Raw genomic sequence first — 11,911 nt, 5'->3', positions numbered from 1 at the left:
CCTTTGGGAAATTATTTTACCGCAAACAATATTGACATTACGCTTCTGATGTACACCACAACCAGATATACTGCTTTGATGGTTCTGCTTTAAATATTCGCCACGTGGCGTAAATTGCCATTAGGAGCCAGAATACTTTTAAAATTTTCAAAAGAAAGTTGAGGAAATCAAAACGCCGCCACCACCAGCAGCATAAAGACCGGTATGCACTTCAGAGTATACTTATTGTAATCGACAGAAGTACTTCATCTAAACCTGAGTATTTTATGAATATAGGAAATAAGGTCCCTGATAATCAAAGCTCGGAATTATCAACACGTCAGCTTTTAAAATCCTTTGTGAAGTCAAATTATCTTGACACGACCAAATTCTTCATAGTTGACAAAAAACAATGTTGATGACCCTGATATTATTTGTGAACAATTCAACCAGCATTTATCGCAGTCATACAACCCGACCACTGAAAGCTTTATCAATGCATTTCCAATGCTGACATCCAGACACATATCAAAAATTGATTTCATACCCTTTAAAATGAAGCAGGCCATAGCTGTCCTGAAAAACTCTTATGACGAAGGACTTGAAGGGATTCCCTTATCACTTGTGAAAAATGGTAGTAGACAATTCCCATTATTTTGTTTAAAACCTTTCAACCTATCTATGGAACGTCAAATATCTGGGAGAATTCGGTCTACTGCACTCATCTGTTTTTGACAACCTTCATGAATATTTTTAAGAATATGCACTTGATCAGCAGTATAATGTCTATAATGTCTAATAATGAGTTTTCGTGTCATAACTTCATAATTTGTGTCACGAATGTTAGAATGTTCCGAAAATTTTTTTTGAGTTATTTGATCAGTCATAATTATCGACAACTAAAGGATTTAAATGGATGAAATTAGTTTGAACGATTACGTGTCAGTCATTTCGGAAACCGTTTTAAAAATTTAATGTATTTTGTTTACTATTCACCTAGAAGAACTTTGCGTCCTTAACTGATTAGACACTGTCAAGCAGATGAAGACAGTTCTAATGTCATCACTCCACTATGTAAGTAGCACACAAGAAATCTCCAAATAGAATGCATTCATATTCTTTTTATGCATCAACGTTTCTTGTTTTATTACAATATAGAAATGAGAACAGTGTGTGATGGTCGATACTTGATGTTATTCTTCAAACGTCGTAGATTGTTCGTCTTGGTATCCGTTACTCCGTATCACCCCAACGGTGTGTAAATCATGAAGCAAACACAAAGTGTTGATTGCGTTTATCATTGAAACACATACAGATATCCAAAATTGCAGGCACCAAAGGCAAACATGAAACGGTAGCGCTCTAGAGCAGATGAGTTAGCGTGCGAGTCTAATGAGCGAGCGAGTGATCAAGTCTATAAACGAGTCAGCGAGTAAGTGATTTCTGCTGACATAGTAAAAAACAGAGAACGTTCTTTAAAACGACCAGAATATTTCCTGAAGAATATCAACTTCATTTATGAATTCGAATTTGTTGAGACAGATATAGCGGGCAGGCAATTTTAGTATTCAGGTGGAGATGTAAAACGTAGTAGATAAGTGAACACGTCAATGATAAAATAAAGTGACTACCAACACATTGACTTTCTTTGGTCTTGTATGACTAAGCCGCGCCAATTCAACAGTCACAATTTTATGTTCACTACAAAACAATATTCACTTCGTTGGTTCAATTTTCCTATCCTCTCGTCACTGTTTGGAAAGTTATTCAAATTTATTTGATTCCCCGTTTCATATACTGTGTTATTTATTTTCTATATCAACAGTGTAAATTTACGTTGTAGATAAAAACAGATAAAGTATAAGAAATTGAATGGCATACTTGTTCTGACTTTGATTAACAGATGACTCTGTGCTCGACAGTCTAGAGAATAGTTGAGGATCACAGCTGTAGCTGTAGTATATGTTTTCACTACATTTTGTCTAGACAAAAGTAGTAGTCATATGTCAAATGAAAATTTCATTCAATTTTGTTCTGTCTGCGTCGATGATTATCAGTCATATGAATGTACTGATATAGAGTGACATTCATTATCATTTCTTAAACACTTATCACGCTCACTAAACAAAAGAAAATGTCATATAGTCTGATTATTCGGATAAAATCTGGTGATAAGCAACAAGGAAGTAAAATCTTTCATATTTCAACAATGAAGAGAACTGAGGTCAACAAACAGATCACACCATAACATTCTGTACAATATTATTATCACTATTGTTATATTTGAAAAAATAATTCTTATGTGAAAATACATAATAATTCGGAAGAAATCAAATAGATTTGATGATTATATGTGATATTGAAACACGTTTTCCTGACTGAAACGTCAAGTCACAGAAGTCGATGTGAATAGTTTGGAGTGGACGAAAGGAGAAGGCGTTTTATTCCGGTCATATAAATATTGTTCATCATGAATAATTTGTCCTCGTTGGACAATATTATCTACTTGATCATTACAATCATAACGTTTTGTCGTCAAACACATTGTGCCGAGTGAAGTAGATGTGTTAAAGAAGACTATCTAGTTTTTCAATTACGTTAAGTCTGTAATCCGTCTACTCATAGGTGTTGCATAATTCAAGTCGAAACTTTGTTATATATATATAATGCTTGCAACAACGGTTCGAAATGAGGAAAAGTGATTGTACTCTAAAATACAAGTTAATAATCTACAACGTATGCAGGCGAGTAAATGCGATCGCATTCGCTGACCTCTCATCTCAGGTTGACTTTTTTACTTCGAAGTAATCAGTGCATATCGGAACTGAATGATGCCGCATATAATACATTTGCAGAGATCCAACGTGTTCAGCTGAAGCCATATACCCTAATCATCCTGGCCCATCAACCACGCTTAGTGTGGCCTATGAATAATCGGATTTCGCCATGCGAGCCGTTCGGGAACAGAACATTGGAAAAAGTTGGCAACCTCTCGAATTTTTCTCACGATGCCTCACCCTCTCGGAGACGAGTTATGGTGCTTTCAGTGGAGAACGGCTAGCATCCTACTGTGCCGTCAAACATTTCATGCCCGCAGTAGAAGATCAAAATTTCATCTTATTCACTGGCAATAAACCTCTGACGTGTGCTCTGCATACAAAATCCGACGGCTACTCACTATGAGAGTGCAGACATTTTGAACATATCTCACAGTCCACGACAAACCATCGGCACCTCGAAGGCGAGTTGACCTTTGCTGACAATACTATGCCACATAATCGAAGTGAATGCAGTTACTTCCCCGTTGCTTGATCTTCCTGACGTGGCTGTCGTCCAAGCACGTGATCCCTTTTGTACAGAAACACAACATTCTACATCACTCCAACGCCTCGAAGTACCTTCAACTTCCACCTTAAGTACTATGCTGTGTGATAACACAACTGCTGTTCCTCGACCCATTGTACCCTTTGATGTACTCTCTGTTCGTCGGCATACTATATGTAACGAAGTCGGTCATAAGAACAGTCTGTGAAACTAGAAATAGCTTGAGGTTTAAGTCAACGAAGTGTTCTCACGAGTTTCAAAACAAGTACATAAAGCGAGTACTGGCTACATTGGCTTCAGGCATAGGAGATAATAGAAGGTATGTGACTAAAAAGGTCAACAAGGTAGAAGAGCTTTTGCAGAAGCATAAGAACTTGTTCCCGAATAAAAAGGGATGCTGCACTTTAGTAAGGGCCAATTTTTTGTCCAAAACGTCGAGTTTCATATGCCACTATTGATGAAGTGGACAAAGAATAAGATTGACTGGAGAAATCGGTTTTATACAAACAGTTAATTATTCGACATGGGAAGCATCAACTATTGTTTGGCAAAAAGTGAACAGAACTATCTGACTATGCGCATACTTTTCTAAAGGATTAAATCACGCTATACAAAATCATCCATACAACCTTTTTTGCCAGAAGGCTTTTTATTAAAATTAACGTTGGACGTTATCTTTCTAAACTTGATTTATCTGAAGTCTACTTACAAGTGGAGGTTGGCGAAGATGCAAAGGACTTGCTAAACAACAATATTTACCACGGACGTTATCCGTCTAACCGATTACCGTTTGGCCTGTGTCCAGCTCCAGCATAATTGATACTACGTTGTCCAACCTCGAAGGTGAAGCAGTTTACTTGGATGTTATTATAGTTGTTAATTCTTTTGCTGACGAACTGGTGGTAGCATATACAGCAAATCGATTACATCCCTCGGCCATTAAAATACTTGCGAATGATTTTCAAATTCTATAGAAACCAAATGAAAATTTTGAACAAGATGAGGTTTTATCTCGACTAATTGCGAATGAGAAGCAGGGAAGCGAAGATTCTATCATTGCACCGATATCATTGGAGGGAGACATACATCTAATATTACAAGTTGCTATCAATCAACACCATTATTCGTTGAGGACATTAAACACTGTACTCTTGAAGACGTGGAGATGAAGCGGATTATTAAATATCACTCACATGGTGAGCCTACTCTTATAGACAACAAAAACATTGAACAGTATGCTCATCGAGGAAATTCCTTATCACCTATGGACGTGTGCTTTATATTTGTAAGTCGAGTAGTTCTACCTGTAAGGTCACGCTGTGCTATGATGTAAGAACTGCATACTGCAAACTAACGGCCAGCCCTGATGACTGCACTTGCACGTGGCTATGTATACCGGCCGAATATTGATGATGAGATCGGAGAAAATGTTGCGAGATGCTCCTCTTGTGCCAAAGCCATCTAAGCCTTTGGGGAGACGGAAATGCAGAGTTGGGGTACACTGACATATCCGTGGTCGAGAGTGCATGTATATATTGAAGAACTTATAAACGAGAAAAATTTCTTGATGATGCCTTCTTCAAGTGGCCAGAGGTCCACTTAATGGAGTTTGTCTCGACAAAAGCTGCTGTGGAAATAGTGAGACAAGTATTCAGCTGCTTTGTGTTTTCAGATATTTATTGGTGTCAGATAATGAACCACAGTTTACATCTGCTGAATTTTGGAAGTACTTAATTGGGAATGACGTGAAGCATATCAAGACACCCTCATACAATCCGCCGTCCAACGGTTTGGTCGAGAGGTTCGTGAACACGTTTTAAGTAGCACTGCTTAAAGCCGAGAAAGAAGGCTAAATAGGAGATATATTTCAAAGATTTTTATTCACTCACCGTGCAACATCTAACCCAGCGACAAATAATCAAGAAGAAAGATTAGAAGAACAGTGGGACTGTACTGTACTGCACCGTTTTGTTTAATTGTACTAAAAACACACACGTTTCGCCTGTAAACAATTACATGATCACGGTATTATTTCGATACCACCATATCACCAATAAATATATCCTTACTACAATCTACAACTGTCCTTCTAATATATATCGTACTGCGAAATATATCTTATTAAATGACATGTAATTGGTCTGAAGTGATGATCATGGTCAACTGTAACCCGACACTCTCACACAATATTTAAAGAGGGCAAGTAGCATATTCCGAACAAGGTTTCACGTAAAATGTCAGCCTACGTCAATGAATTCTTACATGAGTGACTAAATATATCCATGTTTGTATTGTCAAAATAGAAATGTCAACCACCAATGGCATATTTTCGGGAGTTATTATTAAGATGTATGTTTATGTTAATAGCTGGCTAATGTAACTCTTACACGCAAAATCATTGTAAATGGAAATAATTCCACAGACTGGAACAAAAAATGTTTACAGTAGCTTCGACATCTAATTGAAGGTGATGATGATGAAGAATACTTCCGTTTCTACAGTGTTATATAAAATGAAATTGATAGGTCAATTATCGGATATCAATATGGGTAAGATAGAGTCAGAGACAGTAATGTAATTACAGTGTTCATGGAATTCTATATTTCAGGTTAGAAAGTACCGAAATAAATAATACCGTGTTAAAAATATCATGATTTGATCGGATTAGATAAACATGGAATGGATGTCTGTAAACAAGCGAATGTTAGAATATCTGAATGTCAACATGTTTGTCTGTTATAGTGACTGTAGTACGCTCAGAACACTGATGCCAGCATCCACTATACAAATCATTTATTTTAAACATACCTGGTTTGTATGCCGGCAAAAGAGAACACATCACTAAATTAAACAGGAAATAACATTTAACACGAACAAGTTATATAATAGTCATGATTGTGGAAAGAATGCATTTCGGAATATGGAAATAACTTGGTTGATGCAATAGATGAGAATGTAAATAACATTCGCCTATTGATATTTCCCAGCATTCACCTATAACTTAATCCATACTAGGTTATAACGGTGAGGGACACTGACGAGTTTTGAAGACTTCATTTAGTGCGGGTGAATAGTCGGTACATGAATAAATGCGTGACCAAATTTGTCGCTTTTTAAAGTTAATGTGATTAGCCAGAAAATAATTTGCGAATCCAATAAACCATAGCTACTGAACGGTGACCTTAAAACGGGTGAACAGGAAGATTTAGAGCCCTCACTAAACCAAAGATGCGGGATGGTGACTATAAAACGAGTGAACAAGAAGAATAGAGCCCCTTCACGGTCGAGGTATGTTGTAAAATTGACACGGTATTTTCGGAAGGCATGTATATAGCAGTAGAAACAATACACACACATAGTGCAAATGTCAAAAAGAAAAGGGACAGACAAAAGCAATAAAAAGAACGAATTATACAATTCATAATACAGAACGGAATTACTGAATTGCACCCTCTTCCATAGTGGGTGCATAAGCAAAGTTAACCATAATCGAAATCGGTTGCATGTTGGCTTCTATACTTTCATAAATTATCTAGCTTGCACTATTTGACATTATCTGGAAAGCACCTTGTACTGCTTATAAATATTATGATGGAGGTGGAATGCAGCCTTAAGCAAGCCGTATATTTAATTATCTTTACAGAATCATAGTTTCTATAGCGACGAAAGTCATTTCTGTTCTGATCGATCAGTATTATCTGTTCAAAGCCTTAAAACTTTAGAACGAATTTCAATTTTGTTGAGAATTTGCTTTAGAATGTCAGCATCGTCGCGTGACGTTATAGTGAATTGTCACACGGTGAAGTTGAGTGAAATGACTTCGAATCACCCGATGTGAACTCAATTACTAGACAGACATGATATCTATATGTGCCCTTTATACAATAAACATGAACATATCTGTCATTCAAGAGGTCAACAGAATCCAGGCGACGAAAATGCTCTAACTCAATCAAAATATCTTCTCAATAATATCAAATTAATAATTGAATTCGAAATTGTTGAGACAGGCATAGCTGGCTAGCTAAATAAATATTCATGCACGAAGGCTTAGTGACGAGGAAATCCATTTCAATTCTGTTGCAAAATCAATACGAATTTGAACACTAGAGGATGAGTTAAAATGGGTTCGACCTCCCTTAAAATCTGATAGCGTCCACCTTACCACAATAAATAACTCCAATCATTATTCAAGTTTGACGAAGATGATAATGCGAAAAGTATTTTGATACCTCATCGTTCTGGATGGTAAGCTAATATTACCAAGGTAGGTTTATGGTGAAAACAAACTGTTTTCGAATAGACAAAGTGGATTTGAATTTTCATATGGCTGAGGTTTCGATAAACATTGATATACGCCCTTAATTACATTCGGACAATAACACAATTACCGAGTCACGATCAATCTTATGACCTGTTTCAATTTTGTGTTTGGCAATAGAGAATGATGGATGTTTATCCTTTGCTGTTATTGAATCATTTGATTACACTTGTTTTTGCAACCATTTCGGTATATGTTCACACACACATTCAAAATAATAAACACAGTGAGATATGACGCAATCGTTCCTATGTCTTATTATCAAAAGTGATGAGGTATCGAATTGTATTCTTAGTATCAACATATGTCGGTGTCATTTTCAGTTTCCAACTGTTCTCTAAGACCGTACCTTCATGCAAAATGAACTGATCAGAATTCCCTGATGCGTTTCACTCATATGATTGTTCCACGATGATCTGTAATTCTCTCATTTGCTCAGATCTCCATTTTATGGTATCTTGATGAGTTATCCTCCTTTTCAGTCTGTTGACACTTTATGTTTATCACAAATCTTCTTGAATAGAAGGTGAGGCATGTTTGCAGTTACTTCAATGTCTGACCTCAGTGCTTCATCATCATCATCTTCAAAATCGTTATCAGCATCAGCTTACTCACATTCATTGTGGAGGTCATGTTCATATTTCCAAAACTTATGTAAACACTTCAAATAGTGAATTGCTTTACATTTATTCTTCATTTATTCTACCGATCAATATCCCGCATGACGTAACTTATTTCGCAGATTATTCTTCTATTCTACTTGATGTTCGACACTAGTTTTTAGCATTTCAAAAAATTTCTTTCTAATTTCCATCAGGGATGCATACGAAATTCAATGCCAGTCTGATGCAAATTTATTTGAAAGATGTATTTTATTGAAACTTGGGATTACCATGTTCAGTGGGATTCTTTGGCAATGGGTTGATTATGTGAGTTCAATAATAAATTACTGAGCATCAGCCGACTGTATGTTTATCTAGTACCCAGTTGTGAATAGATTCTATCATTCTAGTCACAAAAATCGAAGTGAATAAGTTCTTGTGAGGAAAATCGCGATTCGACCGAATCAGAATAACATAAAATGGATTTCTGTTTGAGGATCAGTAAGCAAGTGACTGTTCGAATATCTGAACTTAAACGTGTTCATCTGTGAGAAAGACTGGAGTAGGTTGTGAACAACACAACAGCTTCCGATATGCAAATCATCCACTTCAAGCATATCTGATTTATACGCAAGCCAAACAGACCACATCACTACGTATAACTGTAAATCACATTTGTACATGATCAAGTCGTAAAGTTGTCATGATTGTGGACTACTGCAATTAGGAAGGTGTAAATAACTTAGGAATCGTAAATCTCATGATATTTGTAAGTCAAAATGAAGCTTCCGACAAGGAGGACACGAACGTCTACAGTCTAGTTGTTGAGACATTATACAATAAGAATGTAAATAATATTCGCCCATCAATATTTCACAGAATTTGATTATAATTTGATCTTCACTAGGATATAACGAAAAGGGACACTGACGAGTTTCGGAGGCTTCATTTAGTTTGGTTGAGTTTTCGGTAGATGAATAAAATGCATGATCGGAATCACATGTATTTCACGTTAATAAAGTTAACCAGAAAGTAATTTTTGAGTTCAGTAAACCGAAGTTGTGAGATGGTGACTATAAAACGAGTGAAAAAGAAGAATAAGAGCTTTCACAGACGGGGTTTGTTGTAAACGTGACACAGTATTTTCGGAAGGCATGTTTGTAGCAGAAGAAACAATACACATACATAATGCAAGTGTAAAAAAAACGGACAGATAGAAGCAATAAAAAGAACAAATTGTACAATTCATAATACCGAACGGACTTACTGAATTGCACCCTCTTCCATAGTGGGTGCATAAGCAAAGTTAACCATAATCGAAATCGATTGTATGTTGGTTTCTATACTTTCATAAATTATCTAGCTTGCACTAGTTGACAATATCTCGAAAGCAACATGTGCTGCTTATATGTATTATGATGCAGGTGGAATGCAGCCTTAAGCAAGCCGTATACTCAATTATATTCACAGATTTAAATTGAAGACTTGAAATCTAGATAATTCTATACGACTTGTATTACTAGACTCATTTGAAATAAGATAATAGATGATTTTAGTGTTTACTCATAACTGAATCAAGACCTTCTAATAATTGATGAACAAACTATCAGTACATTTTGGCTTCGGAAAAGTATTAGTCATATGGAAAATGAAAATTTCATTCATTTTTGTTTTGTATGTTTAAAAGATGATCAGTCATATGAACGTGTTAGTAGAGAGCGGCATCCCTCATTATAATGACAACTCATATCATGCTCATTATACAAATGAAAATGTCATATCATAGATGAAATCTGGTGATAAAGAACGTGGAATTAAAATGAATGATATTTGAACAACAAGAAAAACAACGGTCAAGGTTAACAGACAGATCACACTATCACATAATAGAAACTATTCTTATCATTATTTTTACTTTTAGAAAAATAGTTTCTTACGTGGCAACGTATATTAGATTGAAAGAAGCCAAATAGTATTTGTGGTGATTATACGTGATATTGAAACACATATTGGTGACTTAATCGTCAAGTGACTGTATTCAGTTTGAACAGTTTTGAGAGGATGAAAGAAGCAGGCGTTCTTTTCTGGTTAGACATTAACTGTTCATCGAGGACAGTGTGTTCCTTTTGATCAGAGTTATCTTCTCAATCACATCAAATATACTTATGAGCTGTCAAAGACTTTGTGTTGTCTAATGATAAAGATATGTTAAAGATGATTGTCCATTTATTCGAAATAGAGAAGACTGAATACAAAGAAGCAACGGAACGAACAATCGTTCGTAGATATTAGAAACTGAAATCGCACTCCACTGTCTCTCTGTTTCGCACTGTCAATTAACATAGCTTTCGTGTCATTCTCGGAAAACGTTTTATGCGTTGTATATAGCTTATCATCTGTTTTGCCTTAAGTGCATATTCTGGAAAATGAATTAATGCATCTCACCGAGCGTAAGTTGATCATTGAGACTGTCCTGATTAGATTCCTGCTACAGAAAACAACTCGGAATACGGCAGAATAGAATGCTTTTTAAGGATATGAATAGTCCGTTCTCTGAAATCTACGATGCCATGTTTCCTTTGAATTCAATATTCTGTCGTCAACTATTCCTACTATGTATGAGGTTTCATTCAACTTGATATCCTGATTTCAGATAACAGTCATTATTTGAGATCGTTCTGTAGCTTGTTTCCCGTAGAGTTTAATTATATTAAGTTCATCATCAACAATTGTGTCATCACTGCATATTCGTCTGGCACTTGAGGATGGAGAATAGATCGAATTACTTTCCCTACCTGGAGCAACCGAATCCGCAAAGTCAATTCTAGTCCGTTTCTTACTTTTCCATTGAGACTCTCTTCGATGAATTTCATTATGTTTTGATAATTTTGTAAAACTACTCTGTTTCACCACAGACCACTATAGCATCATCTATAAATACATTTCTACAGCTTCTACCGGAAGATATACGAAGAAAAATAGTGAACGAAATTGATGATTATTATTAGGAAAACACATTTCAGGTTTGGGCTAGACATTAGAAGTCTATTCATTGTCATTTTACTGATGACTTCAAAAGGTCCACCACACAACTTGTCAATCGCTTTCTGTATTTCTCACAATACAGCAAACGCTTTCTTTTTAAAGCTTGTCAAAGGATTATGAAGAAGATTGAAGAATAAGAGGTTATATACAAGACCTGGCAAAATGTAAGATCTGATGTCGCATAACCTTAAAAGCATGTAGCCTCTTTATGTTGTGAAACATACCTCATACTTACAACACATTTACTAAAAACAATATGCGAAATAGACATGACGGTATAAGGAGACACTCCACTGAATACTTCATCATCTGAATCATACTCTTCTCAAGCAGATTAACTGATCTGCACTATCACATGCTGAGATGACTTTTCCTCTCATAATTAGATATTAATCAATGGCATTGAATTGACAAGGCACCACTGAAAACAATTTTGATGTTGATGAATTCACGAAATTACCCAAACAGTCTTATTATTCGACAACAAATAGTGATTGTCAAGGTAACGACATTTTGATTATTGTTCATATCTGTCTAAAATAAAACAGTACACCTCTACTGTGTCAGGAGGAAAACTATTTTTAAATATCATGCAAAAAACAAACATTCCTGACTTATTTCATCAAAATTATTATTCAGT

The sequence above is a fragment of the Schistosoma mansoni genome (genome assembly GCF_000237925.1).
Source record: "Schistosoma mansoni, WGS project CABG00000000 data, chromosome 1 unplaced supercontig 0153, strain Puerto Rico, whole genome shotgun sequence".
Taxonomy (NCBI): domain Eukaryota; kingdom Metazoa; phylum Platyhelminthes; class Trematoda; order Strigeidida; family Schistosomatidae; genus Schistosoma; species Schistosoma mansoni.
This window is presented reverse-complemented; position numbering follows the sequence as displayed.